The sequence below is a fragment of the Eulemur rufifrons genome, chromosome 4, assembly GCF_041146395.1.
Source record: "Eulemur rufifrons isolate Redbay chromosome 4, OSU_ERuf_1, whole genome shotgun sequence".
In the NCBI taxonomy this organism is placed as follows: domain Eukaryota; kingdom Metazoa; phylum Chordata; class Mammalia; order Primates; family Lemuridae; genus Eulemur; species Eulemur rufifrons.
Window position 1 is genome coordinate 26,239,144 of NC_090986.1, and position 15,264 is coordinate 26,254,407.

Below are 15,264 nucleotides of genomic sequence, written 5' to 3' on the forward strand. Positions count from 1 at the left end.
AATTAAATTCCCTACCTACCCAACCCTGACTGAATCTATCCCATGGGAGTGAAATTGAAAGATGAATTTGCTAATTAATGTTAATATAGTGAATGGCACAATTAGAACAAACTCGCAAAAGAAGGAACATCCCTTGGTGAGAGAGTCAGTGTAAGTATACAAGGGAATTCTCCAACTATGCACAAGCTACTTGGAATAGAACAACTGGCGTTCTATTAAATTTGGTTTGGCAGCGATAATGCCTCAGGTAACCTTATAGAGAAATGTAAATCAAAGGTGAAATTATTATTTCAGGATTAACTTTATTCATAGTTTGATAACTTCAGTCTAAAACTGAAATCCTAAGAAATGGACAATATTTTTGGCTTTCCTAATCACAGATACTTGTGCAATTAAAGAATACTTAACATACCTTGTGAATAGAATAAAATAGATTTTCAGAAAAAGCATATTGCCATATAATGCCTTTACAATATTTAACAAGTAAAGTTGACTGTATTTATTCTGCCAAAAATGGCCACAGCTCTTCCCTTGTTGTATCCCATGCCTTCTAATGTGATTTGCAGAATCTCCTGTAAGACGTAAAGTATATTTCTTTATTTCACTATACTTTCTTTCTTCCTTCCTTCCTTTTTTTTTTTTTTTTTTTTTTTGAGACAGAGTCTCTGTTGCCCAGGCTAGAGTGTAGTGGTGTCATCACAGCTCACAGCAACCTCAAACTCCTGGGCTTGAGTGATCCTCCCGCCTCAGCCTCCCAAGTAACTGGGACTACAGGTGCACAACACTACACTCAGCTAATTTTTTTTTTAAATTTTTTTTTCGTAGAAACTGGGTCTTGTTCTTGCTCAGGCTGGTCTTGAGCTCCTGGCCTCAAGTGATCCTCTTGCCTCAGCCTCTCAGAGTGCAGGATTACAGGCATGAGCCACCGCCCCTAGCCCACTACTTTCTTTAAGTAAAAAAATATACTTCTTGAGGCTACGATGATACTGTGACTTGCTTTAGACAATAGAAGGCAGTGGAAGTGAGGTCATCCAACTCCAAATGTAGGCCACAACAGGCCTCTACAGCTTTGGCTCAGCCTAACCTTGCCACCACCATGTGAACAAGCCTGGGCTAGGCTGCTGGAGAATAACAAAGTACATGGCACAGAGACAAGTTATCCATGTGAGGTCATCCTAGACCAGTTATCCCTCTGTCTCGCTGGGAACTAACCACAGAAGCACAAGTGAGCCCAGTGGAGACTAGAAGAACCACCCAGCTGATCTTAGCTGAAATAGCTGATCTCAAAAAATTATGAATAAATAAATGATTAGTTTTTTATTAAGCCACTTAGTTTGGGGTACTTTGTTACGCAGCAAAGGCTAACTGATGTAAATCTGCATAGAGCTATCAGTTTTCTTTAAAAATTCACAAGACATTGTTCATACTGCCCAATTTAGAATGGTCACAGATAATTATAATTGTAATTATTTCCTATATTTTTACTGACCTTGTCCCTCTATCTTTCCAGATAAAGAAAGGCTTCTTTTAAGTTGGAGAGAGAAAGAGAAGGTAAGAGCACAGGCTCAAATGCCGGCTCTGGCACTTAGTAGTTTTGACATTGACTTGATAGTTAACACATCTGTGCCTTGAATTCCACATCTCTAACATGGAGATAATGACAGTGCGTGTTTCATAAGGTGTGTGAGGATTCATTGAGATGATCTATATCAGGCACTCAGTACATGTTTCTTCAAAATGTGTTAGTTTATTATCACTTGAAGGCTTCCAACCAATTTACCTTGAGGGATATGGCTGACATCATTGCACAAGGTAAGATATTATGGGTGACAAGTGGCAGGTATTTTAAATAGGTAAGTGCAAATAGAACTGTATTTTTCTCATGGCTTTAAACAACTTTAAGCACCTAATCATTTGATGTGCTACATGCCCCCATAATTCCACGTCCTTCAGTCACTGCCTAAAACAGTTGGGAAATCCAATTATTTTAATACTTCACATAATTAACAACAATGATAATATTTGTATGTGGCAAGTATTAACAGATGTTACCGTGGGAACTAATAAGCTTCAAAGACACGAAGTGACTTTCTTAGGTTCACATATCAGTGAGCAGTTCAACAAAGAAAGGACTTAAGTACTCTTGACTAGGAGTTGATTGCTTTAGTTGTCAGAGACTACTTCCTAGCAGGCCAAATTCCTCATACACATTGATGAAAGAAAAGAAATCATGACTTCTTAGAAATAAAGATTAAGATGTTCAAAAAAAAAGATAGGTTGATTTGCTGATGCATCTCAGTGTGGGACTAACAGGCCTACCATATTAATGTCAATTCTTTTAAAATAGGAAAATGGGTTTCCTACAGTGTTCAGTCATCAGCTGGAACCCATCTTCCCAGCTTGCAGAACTGGATATAAAAGAAGGTGTTAATAGGGATGCATTGATTTTTTAGACAGTCAGATGTGTTTAGGGGAGAATTTAATGTTCACTTCAAGGCGTGGTTAATTAGCCCCCTTAACCAGGAATTTGTGCACATCTAGTAGGTGTAAAATATAAGAACTGTGTTGATAAATTTTTCACACATCTAATGTTGCACAGAATTATGTAACATATTGGGGCTAGACTCTTCTCCCTATTGTAAATTGCTCCCTGGAAATTGCATTGGCTTTTCCAGGAACTCTGTTTGTATACGACAGGGCCATGAAAATGACTGATACTGAGCTTGTGGTCGTTAAGCCAAAGCTTAAGACGAATACTGGTTCCACAAGTTACTAACTCTTCAACTTTGGACAAGTCATTTAAACTTTCTGGCGTTTAGCTCCCTTGTCTGTATATTGGTGATGACATCAATTACTTTGGTTATTGAAGCCTGGGGTGGTGCCTATATAGGCACAGGTGCTCCCATTAGCACAATGAGCCTTTTCTATCTAAATTACTCCCTCCAAATGGCTCCTGTCATCCTCTTCCCACTCCAAATATAAATATACACCTTGAATAAACTGAATTTTTTTATTACTCATAATTGTCAAAAATAATCCTTGCTTTTGAAGCTATGAAATAAAAGGTAAATGCATTTTTCTTCAAGTTCTTATATTGGCATAGTATTTTTGGGTGGATTCAAGGTTGAAAAGTTCTTGATATAATACATAATTCTTTATATGCTTAATCTTGGTATTGTATCCAATAAATACCCTAATCAATATCTTCTTGTATGAATAAACCCTTCCCAAAGATTCATTTGTTATGTAGGCAAGTAAAATATTCGGGGCACAGAGGTAATAGGGTTACCAACATTTCTAGCATGTGCAAAACAACAATAAAAACAACAACTAAACTCACGAGGCAAATGGTAGTTTTTAACATATGTACAGGATAGAAAGGAAAGTTGGTCATCAGTGGTATTTTTAGCCACACTTAATGTTTCCGCTAGTTTTGCCTTCATCAGCTTCAATAGCCCAACCCTCCTACACAAACAAAAAGTGGTTCCTCTGTAGAGTGAAAAAATTAAATGTGAAGGTTTCTGATTTACAAGTATAAACTCAAGTATTCACCCAGAAATTTCTGACTCAATGAATAAAACAGTAATAAGCTGTAAAACACTTTAAAGCGGTAATACAGGATTTGTTTTATGCCCTGCCCATTTATAGTTGGAGCTTTTCCACTTGTGCTAAGGTATTTAGACTTTAAGTACCAAATAAATAAAAGGTTATTCATAATGTTTTTATTTTCTCTAAGTACTACAGTAATTTCTCTGCATGATTTCATATGCAAACATACAACTTTAAGTAAAGATGAAAACTTAGCTTTGTATTATTTGTAGTTATAAAATAATTCCTACTTTTAGAGTGCTCAACTCTTGTGTTTTAAATAAATTCTAATTTATACTGACTTCTTCCTCCTGTCCTGTTGTAATTTCATGCAGATATGACTTATTCGTTGCCTTAAACTATCTAATATTAGGTACTATTTACCTAAATTATAGGCAGTGTTGAGGAACAATTATTTAAAATGTTTTTTTATTATACAAAGTTTTAAACATATAAAAAACAAAAAAACTAGTACAATGAACACCCCTTTAAAGATCACAGATATCCAAAAATTATGTAAGCTTTGTCATTAATTTTCCTAATACTGAATTTCATAAAATGCATGATATTTGTAAAGAGTATCTCTACAATGATATTATCAGAACTGTATATTAAAGAGAGTTCATTTTTCTGATATGGTCTTAAATAAAGGCAAACCAATGGAAAACAAAGCACATTTTTTTCTTTCTTCCACTGTTTTCAAATGAGATGAGACCTGCAGTGAATTTTTCTTATCAAGTTTTTTTTTTTTTTATGATGGATTTCTGGGGAGCATTAAAGTGTACTCTGGTTGTAGATCAATATGACACTGACTAAATATAGATTTACTTACATGGTAGACTGAAAGGAGCCATGTTGGACAAATGAGTAAATAATGTCTCTTTTAACAAGTTCATAATTATGTATTTTATTACATAAGCTCTTCCACGAATAGCTCCAGGGAACTATTGCAAACCATGCCTAAACAATGTTCATTCTAGCAACCAAACCAAGTATTAATACTTGGGCAGCCGTGAGATTGGAACATAAAGCCCTTGAAGGAAATAAACCAACACGAGTCACATTATTGCTTTTTCTTCCTTCTTGAAAAGAAAGATGAGAACAAATGAGATTAAGAAAAACATGGTCTGCAGAGACCAGGGAAACCTACATAAATTCATTTGTCTTATTTATTTGACAAGTGTATGGATGAGGAAGGGAAAATAAAATATTATGCATAGATATTATACAAACATACATAATATAAAAATTAAATATAAATGATCCATATAATTAATATAGATTATACATCAATTAAAATATTATCTTAGTAAAATATTAAGCAACCAAAAGTATCTTCTTAACTGAAACAAAAACAAAAGGAAGAGGGGAAAGTCAAAACCCTGCACTTTGGACTCTGCCCCACCACCTCTCAGGGTTTTGTGCACGCTGTCGTCCCCGCATGGAATACTGTCCTACCTCTTCTCCACCTTGCTTTCTATTCATTTTTAAAAGATGCACATCAAATATCATCTCGTTTCAAAAGCTTTCCCTAACTAATCTTGGCAGCCAGTCATTTCTCTTTCCATTAGCTGTAACAAGAGCTAACATTTCTTGAGAGCTTACCGATTGATATGCCAAATGCTTTATATCCTATCATCTCACTTAGTTGGCAACAATTTTATGAGGTAGGCACATCTATGTGCCCATTTCATAGATGATGAAACTGAGGTTAAAGACATTAAGTGATTTAGTCAAAGACACACTTTGTAAAAATTTTTGTTAGAGCTTTTTACAGAAATAATCAAATTTATTTATATAGGCAGAAATTGTGTCTTTTAGATACCAGTTAACTAGCACCAAGCAGTCTGTCAATAAATGCTTATTGAATGAATGAATGAATGCAACCTACAATTAATATCCTTCTCCTGTATGCCAGAGAAAACAAAAGCAATTATGCAAACACTTACTCATCTCTACGAATTGGAAAGATGTCATGAATTTTACTTTCTTATAACACCCTGGGTCACAGAGGTGCAGGTGCTTCATCTCACATGTGATCATTCAAATAACAAATGGTAAAAATCATGTAATTCAGGCCTTCTTTTTACAGAAGAGCAAACTGAAGCCCCCGCGAGAACAGCAATTTGCTCAGGGATCCATAATTAGTCAGTTGGGAATCTGGAACTCCAGCCCAAGCCCCCTGACTGTCTTGAACATTCCCCACTCCGCTACTCTGTAACTAAGTTCTGCTGATGGTCATCACTCAAGGGGAAAAAAAAACACTCATTAAAAAATCTTTAATTAGGGAGCACATAGATTCTGTTCTGTTGAGCTCATATCTATTGCTTTCTGAGTAAGCCAAATGCTCTTTGTCACAAGCCACATGGTGGAACTGACTGTATCTGGGAGTCCAGCAGACCTAGTTTGAATCCTTTACCAGCCATATACCCTGAGACAGGTTACTCAATAGTATATGAACCTCAATTTTCTTCCTTGTAAAACAGGACTGATTACATTTACTTCATAGGGCAGGGAGAGGATTGGAAATATGTGTATGTTAAGATTTGCTTTCATTTTAATCTGTAATGTTACTAATTGTTTTAAAATGTACCCAGTATTTGTTTCAAAGAGGTATGGTAAGACATGCAGACATGGAAAGGAACGTCATGAAGGAGGAAGAAGAGTATGCTCACAGATCCCTAGAAAAGGAGGTTTCCCACACAGGGCCACATGGGAATGTGGCAGGAGCAGCGAGGAGAAAGCCTGGGCAAAGCCTTCATTGTGGGTTTCGTGGGAAAGAATGGGCAAGGCAGGGTAGGCATGCTGAGCAAGATTAGGGTTTGATAATTTGAATAATATCACCGAGCTCTGGGTCCTAGGGGAGTCTCTAGTTTTCTGGGCCTCGTTCTGGGATGATTTAAGGTAGGGGAATATTGGCTTGGTGTGTGAGAGTTTGATGAAGGAGGTGGCTGGAGTTGTGAGTTTTGGGACTGGTTGGTTTGCATGTGAAAGGCATGCTCACTGGCAAATTGTTTACTATCTTTAGGAATTAACTAGCCCTGGCAGGCATAGTGTCTCCAGGATGAGCAAGGCATCAATATGTCAAAGCATCATAAAACACACAAAAATAAACACCAAAAGCAAAAACCTACCGCATAATTAATACACTAATCTCGCTAGAAAACTAAAAGCACACTGCTGAAGATGACTGTTCAGATTTCCCTGTTATTAAATAATTTGGTTAGCAGCATGTGGTGTGAATGTGAGACACATTTTTCACATCATCCATGAGAGAGAGAGAGAGAGAGAGAGAGAGAAGCATAACCAAGAACAAAAAAAGAATGAATGAGAACATCTATTTCCTCTTATAAAAAGGCCTTTTCAAGCACCATTTTTCTGATCAGCCTTTTCTATTTGCATAATTTGTTTCCCCTTATTTAATAAATATAAATTCCTAGGGAGCCTAGAGAGGCCAAAGATTCGGATTGTGAAATGTCCTTGACTAACTCTAGATTAGGGTTTCTTAACCTCAGCACTACTGAAATTTGGGGCCAGATGATTCTTTGTCTATTCTGTCCTCTGCCTTGGATGTCTAGTAGCATCTAGGGCCTCTACCTACTAGATGCCTGTAGCACCCCCTTAACCCACACACAAATGTGATGACCGATAATCTCTCCAAGGTACTGCCAAATGTCCCCTGGGGCAAAATCATCCCCCCCCTCCCCATTTGAAAACCAGTATTTCAGATAAAGCATAGTTTAGTTTGGCCATGTTTCTATCTAGCTTTTTCATTCTGGATCCTGAAAATCTTTTATCATCTCTATTTGAAATAATCTTTAATGGCAGAAGAGTGAACTCATTCTCCCTCGTCTCAAAAAGGAAAATGAAGCTGAAAATCACAGTGAACTAAATGGCAAATTTAAGACAAGACTTAGAAGACACTGCCCAAAAGAACAATCACAAACTCTTTGTGGAATAGATTAAAATTTGTTCAGGTGAATCTCTGTTTTGGAAGACAGGACACAGACTTTTCCAAGCTGCTCTAGTTGTGCTTTGGGGAGTAGAGAAGGAAAAGAGGTTTGGAAATTTTTCTAGGATTCCTTGTCTGCCCTAGCCTGGTGTAGGAAAGCTTCCATAAAAAATTGGTATCTTAGTGTTTTTGTTTCTTATTTTCGCATACAAGATGGGCATGAGAAAATAGACGAGCTCCAAGTTGACTAACATCAATACTGGATGCAAAAACAGGCAAGGAGCATAATGACCATTTGAGATTTGCTATAATAAGATGGGCCAGATGTTCACAAATAGGAAAACACATGTCTGGGGACCTGAGGTGCAACCTCAAGTCCCTTGATTTCTCTCTACTTCTGTTTGTTGGAATCTGATTAGCGGTGACTAAGAAACTGTGTAGGTAAAACTAGAGAACCAAATGGAAGCTGGAAAAATAAAACCAAATGAAGATAAGGATCAAAGAAGCACATATTTTTGGAAGTAGTAGATACTGTTAGCACACAATGTTTCATATCACATTAAGTTTGTCTTCATATCATCCAAGGTCACCAAATATTTCATTCCTATCATGGAACAGAGATTGTTATACCTGACCCAGAGTTGAGGATATTGAATTTAAACTATATCAACGTTGAATTTTTTATTTACATACCTTTGAGATTCTTAGTTTATTAAGTCATGCTGTGCCTCCTAAATTAAAACCAGTATTTTCTAAGAGATGAATGTTCATTAAAGAAATATTTGTTGAATATTTGCATTGAGAATAGAGTGCTTCACAAGATAGACTGAGTTCTGTGCGACCCGATGAAGCTTGTATTCTGGAAGCAAAGGATATGAAATTACAACATAATTTATTCTAGTGACAGAATTTTAAAAACTCTCTCTTTCAACCTGCTCACATAGTTCAACCAGGAAAGGTAACTGAACTAATACTTTTGAATAAATACCCGAATTTCATATTCTTCTGAAAACTAAATTTCAAATCCAAGGCTTTTATAAGTTCAAATCTATGAGATGTATTATTTCTGTAACTATTTTATGTGTTAGTGATGTTTCACAGAACCCTAAAGGAAGGCGAGCCTGAACTAATCAGCATAGTGATTGAAGAAAAAGTCTGTGTGTTTTTATTACCAGTGAAATACTCCCACTTCAAAACGGATTATTTAAGTATGCAGTCTATAGAGAAATGGTTTATTGATTTATATATTTTGTTTTTGCACTTTTGTAGGCGTTAGCTGGTATACTAAAGCAGTCACACCTTAAAGCTCTAAAATTTAGAGAATATATTTATTTCCCATTGTGTGGAATGCACATAATTCTTAGGCGCTGCCCTGATTCTCTGGAGGATTAGGTACATTTTTATCCACATTTGTCTTTGGTTCAGACTGAGTAGCGACCCTTTTTGTTTATCAGCTTAAAGTATTTATGTATTACAGAAAGCCGGAATTTTGTCTATAGAAGGATTTGCCTAAGTTTTGCTTTTTGTTTCTCTGTCTTCTTTTTTATTTGAAGTGTTATTTAAACTTATCCCTTTCTGGAAAAGAAGGAAAAAAAACCCAAAGCTATTATTTTCTTCAGTGCCTTGGGAAGTGTAAATTTATTGTCCATACCTTCAAAGTTATGTTTAAACACATGAGGTAAGTAAACAGATACAGTAGTTTTGCTGAGACCTTTGGTGAACATGGCTGAGTGAATTCATACTTTAATGCACCCCTCTCTGGTTCCAAGCAGAGCAGTGACAGAAAAACTATAAAACAAGAAAAATAAAAAAGACATAAAGATGAAGCAATATAAAATATGGAAGAAATATGAGACATGGCGTATGGATTGAGGAGGTCCAACATGGATTTGATAGGATTCCCAGAAGAAAAAATGGAGACGATAGAGAAGAAATGTAGAGAGGTAATAGTTGAGAATTTTCCAGAAGTAAAGTATGAGCCCTGAGATTGAAAGTAATTGCGGTGTTACCCTCTCCAGTCCCTTTAAAAATAATAATTTAGAATACAGACAGCAATATTCTGTTTTCTTTCTTTCTTTCTTCTTTTTTTTTTTTTGAAACAGGGTCTCACTCTGTCACCTGGGGCTAGAGTGCAGTGATGCCATAGCTCACTGTAACCTCAAATTCCTGGGCTCAAATGATCCTCCTGCTTCAGCCTCCTGAGTAGCTGGGACTACAGGCATGCATGGCCATACTTGGCTGACTTTTCTATTTTTTGTAGGGCTGGGGTCTTGCTATGTTGCTCCGGCTGGTCTCAAACTCCTGTCCTCAAGTGATTCTCCCACCTTGGCCTCCCAAAGTGCTGGGATTACAGGTATGAAGCACTTCACCTAGCCCAAGACAATAATATTCTAATACTGTATTGGAGAGCCTGTCAACATAAGGTGCAAAATTGATGGGTATTGTCTTTCAAGTGAAAAGACCTATAATAAATGTACCACCTTAATATTTATTATGGTAAATCTGAGGACAAAGGAGATTAAATATGACACATCACTTATTTTTTGCAAACTGTGGAAAACAACAGGAAGTCATAATTTGAAATAATGAAAGTGTGTAAAGTCTCTCATTGCTATCCCAAAACAATATAAATGTATTCTTTCAGTGAATACAATATAAATAGTATTCTTTCTATTCACAGTAATTGTATATATAAGTTTTTCTTCTGAATTTTCATTGCTGTTTTCTTTTATTTTACAGAATAAATAAGATCTAATATGCCCTGGATCTTTTTTTTTTTTTTTTTTGAAAAAGCAACAATACAAATTCCAGTACTATAAACATAGGCCCTACTAATGAGTTTTATATTTCTAAATGTACAAAATCCATATCATCTATCACTTTGGGGGCATTTGAAATTATTAATACGAAGGCTCACAAAGAATCATCTGTGGATGTCTGATCAAGGAAACTGGTGATTTTTCTCTAATGCTATCAGCCTGGTGGCATTGAAACTAGCATGATTTTCTACCTATCTTGGAGAATTCTACTGACTTCCAATCACACTAGAAAATAACCCATGTTATTAAGGCCTTCATCTGGGACTCTCCCTTCAGCCTGGCCAGGCTCTGCTAACTTCACCTTCCTAAATTAAACCCCGTCCCTCTGAGGGGTGATGCGGTTCGGCTGTCTCCATCCCCTCACTCAGCTTCCCGTTCACTTCCTTATCGAAACAACCTGTGCTTTTTCTTGCAACTAAGAGAACTTACGTATCTTTTCATTTAGTGAAATTACATCGATATGTTTCATTTGGTTCTCGACGTGCCCAAACATGCAAAGGATTGTGTGCTAGAAACACTGAGAATTTACAAAGGATTTGAAGCTATCATGGCTCCTGTGGTGAAGGAATTTATAATCTAATTGAGGAGCGGAGATAAGACATCAATTCATTTGAAGAAAACTAGAGCTACGTGGCAATATGTAAGTGCCAAAGGAGTGGTGAAACTATTATTACTAACTGTTTTAGAGCCCACCATTCATAGAATTATGAAGTTTTGTCCTATTGAGCATTTACCATGTTTATATCTTAATGATGATTTTACTGATCAGCTGATGCTTATTCTAAGCTTGTGTAGGCAAGCATGTAGGTGATCAGGACATATATTTGGTAATTTTATTATAATTTATACCTAAGATCTGAAAAGTGAGATGGAAGAGGCAATACATAAATTGTATCCCCCAAAAGTGCTAAAATAGTTTGTGTGTGTGTTTTGTTTTCTGGATAACAGTGGCCTGGACCGTAAAGTTACCTTTAACATTAACTATCCTGGTTCCAAGCACATATGGTTCCCGGCAGAGTTGACTTCCTGTTTTTCATTAGTGACATGGAAAGAGCACTGGCTCTGTCTCCTCCCGCAGTGCCAATGTCAGCATATTCAAGAGGTGATTCATTTCTGTCACCTGCATCATAATCAGCCTCAGCATCCTATCACGTAATGCATCACTGTCAGACCCCCTGACTCCTTGATATCTCTGTCCCTGCGAGAGGCCTGGAGATCAAATCACACCTGATAGCGAAACCCAGAGCCGGGATACCAGGCCTGAGGAAGTGAAGCAGGAGGGCACATTTCTGTATGCTAACTTCATGCAACCTCCCGACAGCCCTTGATCACGTTGCAGTTTTGCAAGGAGCGCCTTAATTTATTTGATGTTAATCACTTTGTTAGGGCCTGTAATAGAATCAGTCAGCTGTCAAGTGCCACCACCACTCTTGTGCCGCCTCTTTCCTGCCTTTACTGAGGCTCCAGGCTCTATCGAGGCCCTGGTCATCTCACGTGGACTCCACTCTCCTGCAACATCTCTGCCACGTGGTTCAAACCCAGCGTGCTTGCTGAGATGATTTTGGCATGTTACTGACAAAATAAATACCTCAAAAACCATTTCGGCTTAGTTATTCTTCAACTCCAGTCAATGCACATAATCCCGAAAATCTACACGAAGAATTCTTTAGAATATTAAGAAATCTGCCAACTCAATCCATCTCGGAGTTAATTTTTCCCAACTATGCAAACGGTTGTGTCCCCTACTTAAAGTCTCTCTTTTTTTGTTCCTGCCACATTGCCTTACCCTTTCTATTCTCCACCTGCACACTTTTACTTGAACGGAGACACCACGAAAATAGACTTCTGCTACTTGGGCTGGCTACAGAGGACACAGACTACCATTCTGGGCCTCTTCTTTGAACACAGTCTGCTCTATAATATGCAGATTTACCGTTCTGTGTATGTTGAAAAGGAAGCTACACATCCATTGGCAATAGGGCATAGACTATGAGTTGCTGACAGATTTGAAAAATAATCCATTGTTATGGATCCTCATCTGCTCCACACAGGACAACTACAAGCCATTTGGCTGGTGTTAGAGGTGGACCAAAATACCACGAAGTCAGCCAGCATGTATCATGATGCTGAGTTTGGCCTCAGTGCTATATTCTCACCAGCTGAGTTAATGGCCTTAGGCACACATTTGCATTCAATGATAATGGTAGACTCATGTGTTATTGTGGTTGAAAGGGATTCCAGAGATCATTTATTCCAATTCTCTCATTTTATAGCTTAACATGTACAGAACAGAGAGATTAAGGGACTTGCCCAAGGCCACCCAGCTTTGCAGTCTGTATATTTAAAACATTACTTTAGAAATTCCTTTCCAATGCTTTAGCCCTGATTGACTTTGAAATTCCCAGAGAGTACTTCCTGAAGGGTGTTCAGAGGAAGACTCCTGGAAACATGTGGAACATTCTTAACACAACAGAAACTCTGACTTCCAGTTTTTATGTCTGCTTAAGGAGGGCAACTGGAGAAGAAAAAGGGAAGAGGAAGGGAAATTTTATTGAGCATCTATTAGGCGCAGGTGCATTCACAGGCCAATAAGAGGTAGCATTTATTGAGGGCTCCCTCAACTTTATGGAAAAGAATTTTTTTATTATTCCCATTTTACAGATAAGGAAATCATGGCACAGTCACTGAGCTAACAAGTGGTGTGGCAGGAGGCACACCAAAGCACTACGTTACTTTGTGTACGGGAAATCTCATCATCACTCTGTGCAGTGGATGTTATTGTTCCAAATTTACAGATGAGGGAACCAAAGCTCATAGGGGTTCTGTGACTAAAGACAGGGAGGTGACAGCAGCGGGGCATGAAGTCTAGTCTAGCTCCTTTCAGTCTGCCATGCCATTCCACGGAGTATCGATCAAAAAATGATGCCTTAGGCATTTTAACCCTGATCCAGAGAAGCTGTGTTGAAATCAACTTGGCAAAGTAACTAATAAAAAGAGTGGATGATTCAGCAATATATTTTGACTTTTCCTTCCTTTCTCCCTATGGTGAAGGAGAGCAGATTTTAGCTAGGATACTGGGCCTGGGAAAGTTCCCCCCACACAAGGGATGACGTGTGTCCTGTGGCACTCCTTCCCAGATGCCTACTGTAGCTTCCAGCACAAAGGCTGTTCAACAAGCATGTGGCAAACGAGATTATAATGCCAGCCTGGCATAGCACTGCCCTACACTCTCCATGGTGGGTTGGATCTACTTCCTTATCTGATTCATGAAAGAAATTTCCTGTGGGGCATTATCTCCAAGGAAGTCCCCTGTCAGTGGTGGTGAATTTTAAGGCAGCTGTGCCATAGGATGGAATGAGAGCAAAGATTTAATCTGAATTCACTCAAGAAATACAGCTTCAGGGTGTGAATCCCAGCTCTGGCAGGGGGTTGAGCAAACAGTAACAATATCACTGTGGTTTTACGCTTAAGATGTGTAACTTGTCAGAGCAGTGAAGTCTCTTATGAAATGTGTGTTAGGATGATGTTGTTCAGGCAGAAGGCTGTTCAACAGTACACTTCCCTGAAGACATTTTTCAATTACAGATGCATTGCAATTAGAGATGGAAAAAGGCTGTATGGTGTCATCAAGTTTATTTTGTCTGGCAGGTTGGACACAGCCTGGGATTTTGTTTCATATAAAATACCTTCCAAAATCTAGCTTATGTGATTTCATGTGGGAGGCTTGTCTGTAATCTTATAATGCAAAAATTATTTCCAACTGATGATCACTTGAATTTTAACTTATTTTCACTACTTTTTTCCAAGTGATATTTATTCACTAATTTTATCAAATCATCTTCCTACTTTGTTTCCGAGGACGAGATGAGAGATTGTTTTTCCTGTACTGACCCTAAAAGATCACCTAGCCCAAGTCACTTATTTATAAAAAGCAAGACTGAGGCTCAAAGAGGCTGATTTAGGGCTTTAACCTGCTTCCAAATCCATTACCTTATTAGGCCTTTCACTTGAGCCTCTAATCTATTACACTTTCATTACATACACCACCATTTTATAGATTGTGAATCTATACTGTTAGAGGTAGGCTGGGATTCCTTTATAATTACGGTGCCAGAAAAAAGTACTTAACAGCTGAAACAGCTGTTTACATTTATTATATTTTGTGAAACAGAATTTGATCAGTGCTAGATCTCATGCCATAGAACAATGATTAGTGTTTTATAGGGTGCAATTAAACTCAAAACATTATTTTTCTTGCAAAGACATCTGCATAAAAAGCAACATTCTAAAAACAAGTCAACATTTAACAAGCTCAACATCAACTACAAATATTTGGTCTTGAGGGCAATAGAGCCTTCTTTTACATTGCTAAAATTTTACATTGCTTGGTAAAATATTCTACCCAGCGTTTTGATGCTAAATGTATATTTGTTGTGGGTGACAGAAGAACATTTATAGACCAGATGCATAATAGTCATTTGCCAAAACACGGATACTGTATTTTGTTCTTAGTCATTGTTATGGACTGAATCCTGTCCCCTAAAGAATCATATGTTGATGTTCCAACCCCCCATGTGCCTGTATTTGGAGATGGTGGTCTTTAGGAAGGTAATTAAGGTTAAATGAGATAAGAGTGGGACCCTAATGGGAATAGGGCTGGTGCTCTTAGAGGAAACACCAGAGAGCTCATTTTCTCTGCCATATGAGGACACAGGGAGAAGGTGGCTGTCTGCAAGTCAGGAGGAAAGCCCTCCCCAGAAACTGAGTCAGCTGGCACTTTGATCTTAGACTCCTAGTCTTCAGAACTGTAAGAAAATAAATTTCTGTTGTTAAGCCACTCAGTTTGTGGTATTTTGTTAAAGCAGCCCTGGTGAATTAGCACAGTTATCAAGTCCCCCTTATTAA

General features: G+C 37.7%; 1 protein-coding gene across 1 annotated transcript in view; it reads right to left on the bottom strand.

Annotated features, from left to right (window-relative positions):
• The window catches only part of GPC6 (glypican 6), a 1,073,132-nt gene that overhangs the window by 160,572 nt on the left and 897,296 nt on the right, over positions 1–15,264 (bottom strand). The window lies entirely within an intron of this gene.